At 36.6% G+C, this 16,201-nt stretch overlaps 1 pseudogene; it reads right to left on the minus strand.

Annotated features, from left to right (window-relative positions):
- Positions 1-7,334: 7,334 nt before the first annotated feature.
- On the minus strand, positions 7,335-10,984 carry LOC110724238 (annotated as a pseudogene).
- Positions 10,985-16,201: the final 5,217 nt, after the last annotated feature.

Genomic DNA, 16,201 nt, shown 5'->3' on the forward strand with positions numbered 1-16,201 from the left:
CATGACACCAACATAGGAACATAGCTAGCTTGGACTTTCAAATCCACTTACTCAATACCCAACCGTTCACCTTCATTGCATTTCTTTCTTTCTTTCTTTCTTTCCATTTTTTTTTAAATTTTTTTTATTTCTTTCTGCTGCCTTACAATAACAAAGGTTTTTTATTCTATTTATTTGTTTTTCTTACAACGACAATAACAAATTTATTACTATAATAATGAGTTTTTTTTTTTTTTTTTTGTCAAGACGAGCTGAGAAAAAAACTACTTCAAACAAAACCAAGAAACAGAAAACTTAAAAAGACCAAAACAAAAAATGACGCTGTCAAGCTTTGGTAGCCAACCAATGAGCTGGAGCAACCCACTGACGAGGAACCTTGCGAAGTTCGCAGGCCGAAAGTCTGGAGATGACATCCTTAACATCTTGTAGAAGCCATAAGCAGGAAATGTCCACACTACTTTTACCTTGAAGAAAAGATACCAAACTCGAGCAGTCCGTGTAAATCAAAATCCGACGAAACCCCCGTCGTTCAGCTATTCGAAGAGCCCAAAGACAAGCCTGTAATTCTGAGTGAATAGCAGAGGAAGAGAAAAATGCTCTTGAACCCCCTCCGATGATCAAATCTGAAGTAGTGTATCTAAAAATCCAACCCGCTCCTGCAGTTTGATCCTGTGACTTGAAAGCCCCATCAAAAATCAAATTAATATCATAATCTAACCCAACAGAACCATTAAGACAAAGAGAGAGAGGAACAGGACTTGGAGAAGTAGTAGAACGAGAACTAGATAAACGGATAGAAGCTTTGAAATCAGACGCAACCATGCTTCGAGAAACCCAATCTTGCATAAAGAAGAGAACCAAATCTGGAGAAATCACAGCTTGACGAAATACCTTATGATTTCGAGCAATCCAAATAGCCCAAAGGAAAGAAAACATATAGACCAAAATCTCCCATGATTTCGAAACTTGCAAGAAAACCACCGGTTCAACAAACCAGATGGAGAACCGCTTATCCCGAGCCATCGGAAGAGACAAAAAGTGATGAACTGAACCCCAGAGAGAGGAGACAAATGGACAGTCTCGAAACAAATGATCAACAGTCTCAACCCCGTGAAGACAGAAAACACATGTAGAATCCACTGGAATACCTTTAAGTCGAAGAACCGTCGTCAAAGGCAAAGCATTATGAAGGAGCTTCCAACAAAAACACTGTAGCTTTGGTAAAAGTGGTAACCCCCAAAATCTTTTCCACCAAGAAGGAGGAAAAGAAGAAGAATCAGCAGAAGACCTAAGTCGGCTGAAAATCATTGAATATGCCGACTTGGTGGAGAACTTACCGTCTCTAGTAAACTTCCAATACACAAAATCATCCATTGGTTTACTAGGACGTTCCAGAGCTAAAATACGATGAGATGTAGAAGAGTCAAACAGCCGGTGTACCATATTTGCATTCCACGCGTAAGAACGCGGATTGATGATAGAAGAAACATGAGACGGAACTTGCGTCTCACTAGTATCTCGAACAAAAATAGGTTCCCCAGGAACCCAAGAGTCTTCCAAAAGGCAAACCCGAACCCCAGAACCCACTTTCCAGGCGATACCATCAAAAAGAACAGACAATCCTTGCAACAGACTACAACAACCCCAAGAAGAGCCTGGTATCCTTCTTGTCGAAAAATCGTGAAGAGAAGGATATTTCGCAGAAAGAAGTCTGGAAACCAGAAGTTGGGGATTATGTTGAATACGCCAGCATTGACGAGCCAAGAGAACCGAATTAAAAGAATGTAGCTGACGAATTCCCAAACCTCCTAAACCTTTAGGAAGATGTAAGAGGGTTTTTGAACGAAAAGCCAAACCCCGAGAGCCAGAAGCAGACTTCCACCAAAAACGAGCTAAAAGATTATCCACTTTGGAACAAATCAAAGCAGGAATCTGGAAAACCGAGAGAATGTGGTTGAACGAGGCAACGAGAACTGAATTAATGATAACCAGTTTTGCTGCTGAAGAAAGTCCTAAGGAAGCAAAAGTTGAGAGACGCTGAACCACTTTTTCAAGCAGAAAACTGAAATCCGAGACTTTACTACGTCCGAGTTCCACAGGCAAACCCAAGTAAGTACCAAGAGTAGACTTACACTGAAGCCTCATACTATTTTCCAAAAAAATCCCTATAATCATCCGGAGTATTGGGACTGAACTTAACAAAAGACTTCTGGAGATTAATAACTTGACCTGACAAAGAACAGAATTCAGATAACAGAGTCGTAAGGTTCTCACACGCCTCAGGGGTAACTTGGAGAAATAACAAGGAGTCATCAGCGAAGAACAAATGAGAAACCGCCGGAGCACCCCGGGCTATAGAGATGCCTTTAAACAAAGATGCATGTTCCGCCTTTCGAAGCATTGCTGATAAAACTTCCATACACAACACAAACAGATAAGAAGAGAGAGGATCACCCTGTCGAAGCCCACATTGAGGATTAAAGGTTGAGAGCGGATTCTCATTAACCAGAACCTGATAGGAGACTGTAGTAACACATTGTTGGATAATATGAATCCAATAGGGAGGGAAGCCATAAGCAGTAAGCAACCGAAAAAGAAAGTCCCAATTGACCCTATCATAAGCTTTATTCATATCCAACTTGATGGTCGCGAAAAACCGTTTCTTAGCTTTTGATCTATTCATATAAGTAAGTACTTCACGAGCTATTAAAGCATTATCCGAGAGAAGACGCCCCGGAACAAAAGCATTTTGAAAATCGGCGACCAGGGAAGGTAAAACTAAACGAAGACGACTCGTAAGACATTTCGCCACACATTTGTAAATACATTACAAAGGCCAATAGGGCGAAATTGAGAAATAGATTCCGGAGCATCCACCTTTGGGAGCAAAGCCAGAAAAGTCCGATTCCATACATGTAACCATGGACGAAAAAATGCTGAACTGCCCTGACTACAGAAGGGCCTACAGAATCCCATGAGATTTTAAAGAAGGAAGAAGGAAATCCATCTGGTCCAGGAGACTTACTGTCATCAATACTGAAAATTGCCTGTCGAATTTCCTCTGAAGTAAAAGGATCCATAAGAAACCGGTGCTGATCAGAAGTAAGAGTGGGTAACTGAAGGCTATCCCACCACACTTTGTCCTTGGAAGAGACCGTATCCGAGACTGAATATAAATCCTTATAGAAGGATTGGGTAATGGAAGCAATTTGCTGAAAATCGCGGTGCCAATGCCCAGACGAGTCTCTTAAACCAAAAATTCTATTTCTCCTTCTCCGAGTCTGAACATAAGAGAATAGGAGCCGAGAATGAGAATCTCCCAAAGCGTCCCACTTAAGCTTCGCTCGCTGTTGCCAAAATACATAAGCTGCCTGTGCTTCAGCAATTTTCTCATTTTTGACAAAAAGAAATAAACAGCGATCCATCCGTGAATTAAGAGAGAGAGAAGCTTGTTGGACTTCAAAGACTAAATCCTTCCACTTAATACCCCAAACCTTTTTGTGAGAAACATACCAAGTAAGAAGGCAATCCCTAGAGACTGAAAGTTTCCTAGAAAGAGTGAACATAGGAGAACCCGAGAAGAACAAAGAGAAAACAGAGGAGATGATGTTCTGAATTTCTGAAGCATGTAAACACCAATTCTCAATACGATAAGGGCGCTTAGCAAACTCAGAAGAAGCTGTATCATTAAAAATGATCGCTGCATGGTATGAGAAGAGAATTGGTTGGTGAATAAGTCTAGAATCCGGATAATTAGTAAACCAGGTAGAAGACCCATAAGCTCGATCTAAACGTTCAAAAATGGGATCAGAGTCCAATCTATTATTGGTCCAAGTGAAACGAGGACCTATAAATGGAACATCTAATAAATCCATTCTCATACGCCAGTTCATAAACTCCAATTGACCTGGGATAGAAAAATTACCACCTAATTTATCCAAACTATATTCCACCTGATTAAAATCTCCAATAATTATGACATTCGAAATGGAATCTAAAATATTGCTAATCGTTTCCCAAATCTGCAGACGATCAGCAATATGAGGCGAACCATACACAAACATCACATATTTTATTTCATCTCCTTGCACCAATTTACAGAGATATACATTAGGAGAACTATAAACCGGAACAAACCCAACTGGAGAAAACCAACAGATAAACAAACCACCACTATGGCCTATAGCATCTATACCACTACAACCCAAAAAAGGCAAAGGTGCTAATTTTTTTACAACATTATCTACAGGTAACATAGTTTCCAAAAGACATAGCATATCCAAACCATAAGAGAGAACTAGAGAGGTAATATATGGAATTTTAGGGGAGTCCGCTTGTCCCAAACCCCTACAATTCCATAGTGCCATTTTCATCCAGACTTTGGTGACTTGTCCCGGGAAGTCACCGAACCCTCATAAGAGATGTGTGAAGATGAACCATGATCAGCCTTGCGCTTCTTGTATGGGAGAAAACAAGGAAGGCAAGCCGAATCTGAAACTTGCTGCTGCTCATTGTCAATAAGGTGTTGCTGAGAATCAGGGAGAGGTGGTGCAGTTGGAGTTAACAACCCACCTGCTCGCTTTCGAGGACCATGTTGCTTAACCCATTCCCACATTTTTTCTCCACTCTTCCTCAATTTAAGATTTGAATAAGTCTTCAATTTACTCCCTACCTTGCGCAAAGGGGAGCAAGAGGGTGTTTTTGGTAGAGAAGAAACAATAACAACAAGAGAAGAAGGCGAGGTGGGAGGAGAGCAGTCCATAGGCACCACCGAATCAGTGTCGGAGTCGGAAACTTGAAATGCCGAGTTGAGTTGCTCTGAATTTGGTAGATTCTCGTCGTCCATTGGATCAGAAGAAGGGTAAAATTCGAAGACACCAGAAGACGAGTCCGCCACATACTCTGAATGTTCCGAGCTTTCTACCGGAAAAGAAGAAGATAACGACGGTGAAGGAGAAGCTGCTGCCGTCGTCGCCTCCCAGTTGCTCGGACCAGCACCAAAGGGATCTTCATAAATTGGGCCAGAAGGGCCCATTGGAGGAGGAGAAAAGTTTGGAAGATCCGAATGCTGTTCGGGTACGATTTGATCCGAATCCGCGAAATTTCGAGCTGCTTGAAAATATGGGTCTTCATTAAAATTGGGCCAGCCCAGAAATGAAGAGTCATCCGGCCCATTAGAGAAGGACTCCAGTGAAACGGGGGAGCTTATTTCAGAAGAAATAATTCTTGAACTCAAAGCCCATCCTGAATTTTCACGGCCCACTTGATGTGGATCGTATTGAGAATTATCAGACCAACCTTGAATATCAGAAGAGTCCAAAAATTGCCGCCAACCGTCACGTGAGCTGTGAGACATGGAGTGCCCGTGATAATCCTCTGACCTTTGATTCATCTCAAGCTGCAACCGAACCCCTTCAAGGCTTGCATGATTGACACGTGGTGTAGAAGTGTCAACGTGATCTTGTGTTTCAAGTTCTTCTCGAAGAAAGATTATTCCCGAGATTTCTCTGGCGAACCTCATGCTCACGGCTGCGAAAAACACCAGGTGTCGGTGGCGGAGATAATCCCGAGAACGAGTCGGCCATGGCATGATCATGAGCCGTGGACCCAGACCGTGAGTCATCCGATGGTAAGGGAAGTCCGAAGCCACCGCTGTCGTAGTCCGATGGCCGAGAATCCGCTGAATTCTCTTGTGGATCATCGTCATCATAACCACCAAAAAACAACTCAGTGGTCCAATTTGCGAATAGGGCGAATTCCACGAAGAGCATTAGAGTATAATTTAGAATCTGTAGGACCATATAACACACGAGCGCCGCTTTCGTGGATCTGACGGAAGCGAGCTTCTAGATGATACTTAATTGATGCTTGATCCGCGACACAAGAATCTCTTCCATGTCCGACAAAGCCACACTTTTTACAGAATCTAAATATACCCTCATATTTAAAGCGAACCCACGTGACTTGATTATTAATTGTAGGAAAATAACAGCCAGGAATCAAAGGCATTGATAAGTCAACTAGTATTTTAACACGAGGGTGAGGTATGGGAAACTGACCAATAGAGTCTTCTACCATAGTAACATCTCCAACATGTGATAAAACAGTGACTACTATGTCCGGCGTAGAGTAGCGGACTGGAAGACCCTCCACTTGAACCCATAAATCCACCAAGTGCAAATTGAGATTGAGTGGAACCGAGTGGCCCCTTAGACGCTGAAGAACAAACATACCACCCCGGAAATGAACCCAACCCCTCGAATCAAGTTCCTCTGCATCCTCCGGAGTTCCGCAAAAGAAGATATAATCTTTTCCATAGGGAAAGACACGAACTGGAGCTCTTAAGTGCCAAAAGCGCGAAACTAAACGCTGAACCTTAATTGGAGTAAAATCCTCTCTGTCGTCCCAACGACGCCCAATTACACTACAATTCCAGTCTAAGTTTAACCCATCATCCAAAGGAGGAGGAGGAATATAATCCTCTCCTATATAGTGAGGATAGACAAAGGTTTGTGGAGCTAAGTAACGAGACATAACTGTAAAGAAGCAATGATTCTTAGGAAAGAAAAGGATTAAACAGTGAAGAAGACACTTTGAAGGAAAAGTTAGGAGATGAACAGGAAGGGAAGTTAGTAAATGATGTGTGAGATTTCACTCACTGAGACTTTCTTACTCTAGAGACTTTCTCGCTCTAGTTTTTTTCATAGCTTTAATAATGAGTATTACTTGATTGTGATTCGGGGAGAATAACCCAACAGTAAGATGGATCCCCCATCCCATTTTATCATCACAAAAACTACTCGAAATTACGCGAGATGGCTTGCCGCTTGTCCCCCAACAATTGTGATTATGGTAAAAAGCTTTTCTAGATTAATTAGCATGGGTGGTGTAGTTCAAGACCATAGTGGGAAATTTTAGGTTGCTTTCCATCTACACTTTCATGCTTTTTTGAATTAAAATCATGGGATAGATGTTAGAAATGTACCATGGATAATGAAGCGTGCTTTTACATCTATAAAGGCAAAAACTAGGACCTGAAATCAGTTCCTTATTCTACAAGGTAACAAGTCAGAGTCTGAAAATCAGATTTAGTTTAAAGAAAGTTAGCTCATTAGTTGGAGTTTCCGATTACTGTTACATATTCTTTGTGAAACCAATTCTTCTGCTAAATCTCAGTTCATGCCCTCCAATTATTCATAAACCATGTTCCCAGTGAAACCTGTCAATTATTGACACTTCCTTTGAATCATTAAACTAGGGAATGAGGACTGCTCAATTTCATTGACACTTCATTTGTATGATTAGCAGCAAACTTTGGACATTAACAGTTCAAGTGACAGATAAGCTAACATTAAAATAAGATTCAAGTACTCAAAAAACTGCAGCTATTTATAAAGTGCAAGAAAGTTTGACAACGCCATAAATAGGCCACAAACTCATGGAGAATAACTCAGGGATACAACCCAACTTGCCAAACCTATAAAAAGAGTTAAAAAACTAAACAAAGCTCTGAAAGTTCCCTTTCACAAAATTCCGCTTTATTCTCTAAATCAACCATCACTTGACAATATCAAGGTAAACACTGCATCAATGCATGCCATGCCAGAGCAACTCAACCAGCTTACTGGGTCTTTGACATGTGGCGGATCAAGTCAACAACACGGGAACTGCAAAACAATTAAAGGAAGCGGTTAATAAAACAGAACCAATCATACATTTGAAAGGGTAATCAATCTAAAACAAATACCAGTACTTAATTAAAAAGTTCACAGTACCTGTAACCCCATTCGTTGTCGTACCAGGAAACCAACTTCACGAAGTTTCCATTCAAAGCAATTCCGGCCTTGGCATCGAAGATGCTGGACCTGTGGACAGATGCACAACCGATTATTAGATCATGGTAAACTAAAGCTGTATTGGGGAAAAAGAAGGATGGACATTGTAGAATGTAGATGGAATTGACATCCTACCTGTTGTCACCTACAAAGTCGGTTGAAACAACATCATCCTCTGTGTATCCGAGGATTCCCTTCATCTTGCCTTCAGATTCCTCCCTGGTAACCAAAAAAACACATGTGAGATTGCATTCGAACAAGACATTGCATACATAGTTTAACAGAACATGATATCATTTAATGTTCATAGTAGCGTACTTGATGGCAGCCTTGATTTGCTCATAGGTAGCTTCCTTCTCAAGTCTGACAGTAAGGTCAACAACTGAGACATCAACAGTGGGGACACGGAAAGACATACCGGTCAACTTTCCGTTCAAAGCTGGCAAAACCTTTCCAACAGCCTAAAGGAAAACACATCAATTGTCAGGTTCATTACAAATGTATTGCCGTGAATATACAAGCATAAAGCAACATTCAAAGAAACAATACGCTCTACAATAATATATAAAAGATGCAGCGCAAATTGTTTGGACAAAAATACCTTAGCTGCTCCGGTGCTGCTGGGAATGATGTTGAAGGAAGCAGCCCTTCCACCTCTCCAATCCTTAGCTGATGGACCGTCAACGGTCTTTTGGGTGGCTGCACGTAATATACAAAAATGATTAATCAATTTGATTAAAAATATGCAAAATATTCAAATGAAACCATTACTCATCAGTCATCACAAGACTCACCAGTGATGGAGTGAACAGTTGTCATAAGACCCTCAACAATGCCAAACTTGTCGTTGATAACCTGAACAGGGTGGCTGTAAGACCTCTACATAATACAATCTAGAATACTATGACTGGAGTGATGCACCAAGATAAGACAAGGACAAACCTTAGCCAAGGGAGCAAGACAGTTGGTGGTACAACTGGCGTTGGAAACAATGTTGAGATCTGACTTGTATTCATGCTCATTAACACCAACAACAAACATAGGTGCATCCTTGCTAGGAGCAGAGATAACAACCTTCTTGGCTCCACCCTATAAAAATAAAATCAGAATCACTTGTTAGCAGCAGAAACTAACAACAGTTTGATAAACTAGAGTAATTTAAAGAAACGAGGCATCTTCGTAAAAAGAAACAACCTACAAAATTTTTTATGATCACACGTTGATGATTGCTATCTCAGAAAAAATACACAAATCTAAATTCATTAAAAAAATTCACAAGTCTTTTTTGCATCATTGCTTGAGGAATTAATGACAAAATACAAGGGTCCAAGGTGACATAGGATTACAAAAGAATCAAAACACCCTATTGACTATAAAACACAAGAAAAAAGGCATTTGGATCATGGAAAAAAACAACTTCCAAGTACCAATACAACAAATCGACAGCAAAATTTCATTATTACAACCAATTTTGACTGGTTCACAAATAACAACTTAAAAAAGGGCCACATTACATAGTTTTTTAATGCGATGATTGCAATATAACTGGATTGACTAAGCATATAGCAAATCAGCCAGTATCAGAAAAAACGCAACAAGTAACACACAAAAATCAAGTATTCCCATAGTGCAAGTCAAACAAATAACTTCGACACAATTTCCTAAAATACAAACAATTCAATCAAGTCTTAAGTTCTACCAACAAACTACAGAAAATATTTGTAACAAGACATAAAACAATGTAACAAAATACAGACTCCAAAGGAGGTATAATATGCACACCTTCAAGTGAGCAGCAGCCTTGTCCTTGTCGGTGAAGACACCGGTGGACTCGACAACGTAGTCAGCTCCGGTCTGGCCCCATGGGATCTCCTCTGGGTTCCTAATTATCGAAAACAACACACATACTAAGTTTAATTACACAAGTCATGTCAAACCAAGAAAAAAACTTGAAATATTTATTATTATACTTCGTCATGCTATATTAATTCATAATTGCTTACTTCACTAAGCTAACATCTAACTATCAAACAAGAAGAAAAACATCATCAAACATAGATCTCTTCAATAAATATGAAGCAACATTCATGTCTTTTCCTAAAAAAAAAGTAACATTCATGTCTTACTATATACTTCATATACTTCATGTCTTCAACAACTAATGTTTCAAACATTAAAAGAACATAAAAATAAATGAAATATTCCGTACTACAATTAATAATTTCTAAAGCTGCAACGAATCATTTTCAAGTTCCATAAATATTATTGCAATTATTGACTACTTTCTACTCAAATAATACTAAAATATTAATCGCGTAAATAATTCTCTATACTTTAGATTTAGAATTTTAAAAATAGTGATAAAATTACAGATCAGAATATTATACCTGTGACCGAAAACGGTGACAGCCCTCTCACCGAAGAGAAGAGTCTTCTCATCCTTAACCTTAAGCTCATGGTGTTTCCATTGACCGTGAACACTGTCGTACTTAAACATGTAGGTCTACAAACACAAAAACCAAATCAAATCAACAAAATTAATCACAAATCTAAATAACTAAATAATAATAAAATAAAAAAAAAAGCAGATCAATCTAATATAAATCTATGTATATGAAAAATGAATATTATACCATGTAATCGGTGGTGATGAAGGGATCGTTGATGGCAACAAGCTCACAGTCATCGCTCTGAAGAACAACTCTAGCGACCAAACGTCCGATTCTTCCGAATCCTGCATAGATTCATTAAAAACATCATTTTATACTCAAAATTTGCAGATTTTTCCAGATCAAATCATAAACACAACCAAAAAATTTGGAAAAAAAAAATAAATAAATAAAAAAGCTAGATCTAGATGTAGAAGGATTATTACCGTTAATTCCGATCTTAACCTTGGCTGCAGATCAAAACAAAAAAAAAACACAGAAATAAATTGAAAAATTAGATTACAAATTACTTCAAAAATTACAGGAAAATTAAGAAAAATGAAAGAAATTGTAGATCAGAGGAGAGAGAAAATAGAGGAATGAAGTCTGAAGAGCATACCCATGGTGGAAAGAAGAGAAATATTTATGAGAGGTTGAGAGTTAGTTTGATGAAGAAGATGAGAGTAGAGAGAGAAAGAGAGAGAGTGAGATAAAAAGGGGGTTTAGGGTTTTATTTAAAGGAGAAGAGAAGGGTGACCGGAAATGTCGGTTAATTATTCAACAAGAAATGATTTTTAAAAAAATTAAAAGAAAATGTTAAGGTGGGGCGGAATTCTCGAAGGTTGTAGGAGTATGATTGAGTGTGGTGCGAGTGCATGGTAATTTGTGTAGCCGTTTGATTTTGAAAAAGGGGGTGATGATGTGGAAGGGACTTGGGAGGTGGCCGTTGAACTGGGGTCACGTGTATGACGTGTAAGCATTTGTCATGAGAAAGGAGAAAAGTTGGCGTGGTATTTCACGGTGGTTGTAAAGACCAAGTTGAAATTAAAAGGAGTGATACTTCTTGTCATGCCACCACCTCAATAAATGAATTCCAAGACGTTTTTTTAAAAAAAAAAAAATTAATGTCTACTCTTACTCGTATTATATGTTGTTAATTAATGTACAGAGTATTTTTGTTCTAATTAAAAAAGAGAACCAGAATGTGACAAATAGCTTAGTTGATTAGAGTTTTTTGCTTTTTTAGGAATCTTGAGATCGATTTTCAACGAGAATTTAAACAAAAAAAAAAGTTTAACATTCAATTGAGTAAAAAAATTATTTTGAACCCTCATCTTTTTGTTTGATAGTCCATTCATTTCATTTGCATCATACTTTGTGTTGATTATATTTCATACAAGTATGTACTAGGTAGAATAAGTTATACTCACTTTAGATAAATTCATATTTATTATGATAAGCTTAAATAAGATAACAAATTAACAAACCTTTAGATAAGTAAAAATCAACTAAGAGCTCGTTTGGTCGCAACGGGAATTAACTTCCATGGAATTTTGCAAATCATGGGATATTATTTCCCTCTTCAAAATCCTAGGAAATTGCTTTATTTTGTTTTGTCGGCATTAAGAAAATTACAATTCCTAGGAAATTTGAGTCACCAAGGGGGAGGTGGGTAAATAAATTCCCACATTATGTAGGAAATTGAAATTCCTAGGAATTTCTATTTCTTCCACTTTGCACTTTTTTTGGTTAACGAACCAAACAACACACCAATAGTACATTTCCTAGGAAGTTTGAGTTCCCCACATAAATTTGGTGCAACCAAACAAAGCCTAAATAAACAAATCCTTAATTAGAAAATCATTAAAAAACAAAAATTAAGATTATGCTCTCTTTAAATGATTATTTTATAAAAAGATAATGACAAAGAATACGAAATACTTCATAGTGTTTGTAAGTTAACTTAGATAATCATCGTCACGCTTTTATATTTAAACTCAAACCAATTAAACAAACTTTTACTTCTTAAATACAATTATCTTATAATTAACACTTCTCATTGGCTACCTCTTAAGAGTCTTTTAACATATTTCCAAAACCAAAAATGTACTTGTAAAAGTTCAAAAGGTTCACGGAAAATGAAAGAAAAGAAGATAGAAGTATACAAATAAAAATCTTAGTTGGTAGATTAACCTTTAGGAAGTGTGTGGTGGATATATTAGAGTGGACATAGACTGACATTATTTGGATGGTGAAGGGTAAAGTAGAGATTGGTGGTTAGTATGCATCTTCTGACCAACTATAATATTGAAGTGTCATTTTTTGTACACCAACGATAGTTGCATGGCTCATGACATTCTTCCATTTGATAAAGAAAAGCTGTATTTAAGCTTTATTTTGACTATTTGTAAAGCCGAATAGCCAATTTTTCAAGCATCTTTTTTTGATTCTTTTTATTTGTTTTTATAGATTCTTTTTTGCTGAATTTGTATATGTATTTCATTTTATATCCTTGTGTAACAAAAACTAAATTATTCTGAAGTGTAGTGGTAGCTAGGTGAGGTCTAGTTTTTTTTTTTTTTTTTTACTCATATTTAATTTCAGTTTTTCATTAGTCTAGTCAATTAAATTTGTTGGTATCAAATTTTTGTTATCACCTGTTGTTGGTGCGCACGCCCCAACACTAAGATTTCGTTTTAAAAAATGATAATTGAGTGTTCTTATCTAGAAAATTGAAATAATGTGCTTAAATTTGTTGTTAGTATTTCAGTATTTGCTAATGATAAATATAGATACATTATGTTTTATAGTGCTAAGGTATGTTTCTTTATAAGACTTATTGTGAAATTTTGCATAAACCACCCCCCCACCCTTTTTTTTTTTTTTTTTTTTTTGCATATAACCATCTTTTAAAAAAAAAGTTGCAAAAGATCATAAATTTTAAAAATTTTGTTACAACTTACCACCAATTCAATGTAGTATAGTTGATGAATTTGGCTAAAAAAGTGGTAAATTGCAACAAAATTTTTGAAAATGGTGGTCTTTTGCAACTTTTTTTTTATTTTTTTTATTTTTATAAAGGTGGTTATATGCAAAAAAAAAAACAAGATTTAAAAAGGTTGTTTTATGCAAAATTTCCTATTTATTACTCCCTTCCTTTTTAAATATTTGCTCCATTTCTCTTAGATACGCATGTCGATGCTAATCTTTGATCACTAATATCTTTAATTATTAATAAGTATAAATTCTAACAATTGAAAATTAACAATCTATCTATTGAGATGATTGCAACAAGTACCCACAAGACTATATTTTTTTCTTATGTATAAATCACAAACATTAGTCGAAGTAGGACAAATGAATAGTGCAAAAAATAGAAATGGAGCAAGTATATAAAAACGGAGGGAGTATTATTTAAATAAAAGTCTTAAAATAGCTAGAATTGCTATAGTTAGAAAAACAATTATGCTCAACCTACCTCCTAAAGCTTATGAATGTGTTTGACTTTTATTTGATTCAAAAAGCTTTGTAAATGCGTTTGACTTTTATTTGATTCGATTAGCTTTGTTGAATGCATTTGACTTTCATGTGATTCAAAAAAAAATTGTTTGAATGTGTTTGACTTTCATTTGATTCAATTAGCTTTGTTTGAATATGTTTGAACTTATAATCGGGGACCGACAAACGGGAAAACCTGCTGACTTTCATTTGATTCAAAGTATTTGTTTGAATGTGCTTGACTTTCATTTGATTCAAAAAGCTTTGTTTGAATGTTTTTGACTTTCATTTGATTCAAAAAGATTTGTTTGAATGTGTGTGACTTTCATTTGATTCAATTAGCTTTGTTGAATGCATTTGACTTTCTTGTGATTCAAATAAATTTGTTTGAATGTGTGTTGACTTTCATTTGATTTAATTAGTTTTGTTTGAATATGTTTGTCTTTCATTTGATTCAATTAGCTTTGCTAAATGCATTTGACTTTTATTTGATTCAAAAAGCTTTGTTTGAATGAGTTTGACTTTCATTTGATTCAAAAAGATTTGTTTGAACGTGTTTGACTTTCATTTGATTTAATTAGCTTTGTTGAATGCATTTGACTTTCATGTGATTCAAAAAGGTTTGTTTGAATATGTTCGACTTTCATTTTATTCAATTAGTTTTGTTTGAATTTGTTTGACTTCCCCTTGATTAAAAAGCTTTTTTTTAATATGTTTGACTTTCATTTGATTCAATCAACTTTGTTGAATGCATTTGACTTTCATGTAATACAAAAATATTTGTTTGAATGTATTCACTTGATTCAACTAGTTTTGCTTGAATGTGTTTGACTTACATTTAGTTCAAAAAGCTTTGTTTGTATGAGATTTTAAGGAACTAAAAAATTCTAAAATATTTCCACAAGGAAAAGACAATACATTAATAATTGCATACGAGAGTTATCTCCATATTTTAAAACTTCTAGTTGTCTGATCTTCTCACATGAAGGTGTGTTAAAAATAATTTTAGGTGTGCCTAAATCATCTCTCCTAATTGCATCAGCCCTCTTTTTTCTTACTATATATACTTCCTTCGTTTTTTTAATTGACACCGTATGACTTTTACACTATTTACATAACTTGCTTTGACTCGCTTTTGTGGTTTATAGATACGATAAAACATATTCATGTGGGATCTTGTTTGGATCGTTTCAAATGTATATTTTAATAATATCTAACTTTTATAAGTCTATAATTTGATAATTAGAGATATTAATTGTTAAAAACATGCGTTGGCAAACGTGATAATAGAAAGGTGTTAACTAAAAAATAGAGGAAGTACAAGTAAAAAAATGATAATACTCCCTCCGTGTTTTTTTTAAGTGTTACACTTTGACCAGCACATAGTTTTAGACAATTTAATTGACTTAAATAAAATAAGAAGTAAGTGGGATAGTTGGAATATTAAAAAATTATAAAAGAAAGATAGTGGGGTTAATAGTTTATTGAAAAGTAATGAATGTGAGAGAAAATATATAATAAGAAAGTAGTAGTGGGTTTGGGTGGGGACCATGAGAGGAGATAGATATAATATTTAATGTAGCTTTTTGTAAAAAAGGAAGTGTAACACTTAAAAAAACACGGAGGGAGTATATATATAGGAAAAATTGTAAATTATAATCCCAACTTTGTTGTATTTTCTTTTTAATAATCCCAACTTTGGATTATTCTAGAATAATCCGAACTTTGGGGGTTGTTCACTTTCTTCAATTTTAAACCGGTCAAGAAAAGTCAATCACCTATTAAATTAGGTTATTTGACACGTGTCAAGTCCTGATTGGTCAAAAATTAAAAACAAAATAAAATAAAAAATATAAACAAGAATTCGGAAAAACCAGTAAGAGTAAGCCTCCCTACCCCCATCGGCCCACCGTAACCTTAACCACCACTGCCCATTCCGCCGCCCCTCCCTTGCTGGACTGCCGCCTCTGTCCTACCCCTGGAGTCGTCGGTTTACCCCCTCCTCGAAACCTCTCCTATCCCCCACGAAACCACCAAGAAACGCGTCCCCCATTACCCAAAACCCCAAACAGCCACCCTAGCCAACTCGCAACAACGATAACTCGCCACCGCCTAGCTAATTCGCAACAATAGATCGCCACGCCTATTGCTGCTTTAGGTGAGGGTTAGGGAGAAGGCGAGGCTTACGTTAAGGTGGTTATCGTTTAGGATATTTCGGTGGGCGAGCTGCAGATTAAGAGGATTGGAAGTTAGCGTCAGAGGTCGGGTGGCCGGCGTCGGGATTCAGGGTGGCCGGATCTATTGGAAGTGGGGTGGTTGGTGTGAAAACCGTGAATGGGTTTTGTTTTAATTTTGTTTTTTTTTTAATTTAATTTATAAAATATTTTAAACCAATTAAATAGCTACATGTGTCATTTAAAGAAAAAATAAAAGAAAATT

Source organism: Chenopodium quinoa, unplaced genomic scaffold (assembly GCF_001683475.1).
Source record: "Chenopodium quinoa cultivar QQ74 unplaced genomic scaffold, ASM168347v1, whole genome shotgun sequence".
In the NCBI taxonomy this organism is placed as follows: Eukaryota; Viridiplantae; Streptophyta; class Magnoliopsida; order Caryophyllales; family Amaranthaceae; genus Chenopodium; species Chenopodium quinoa.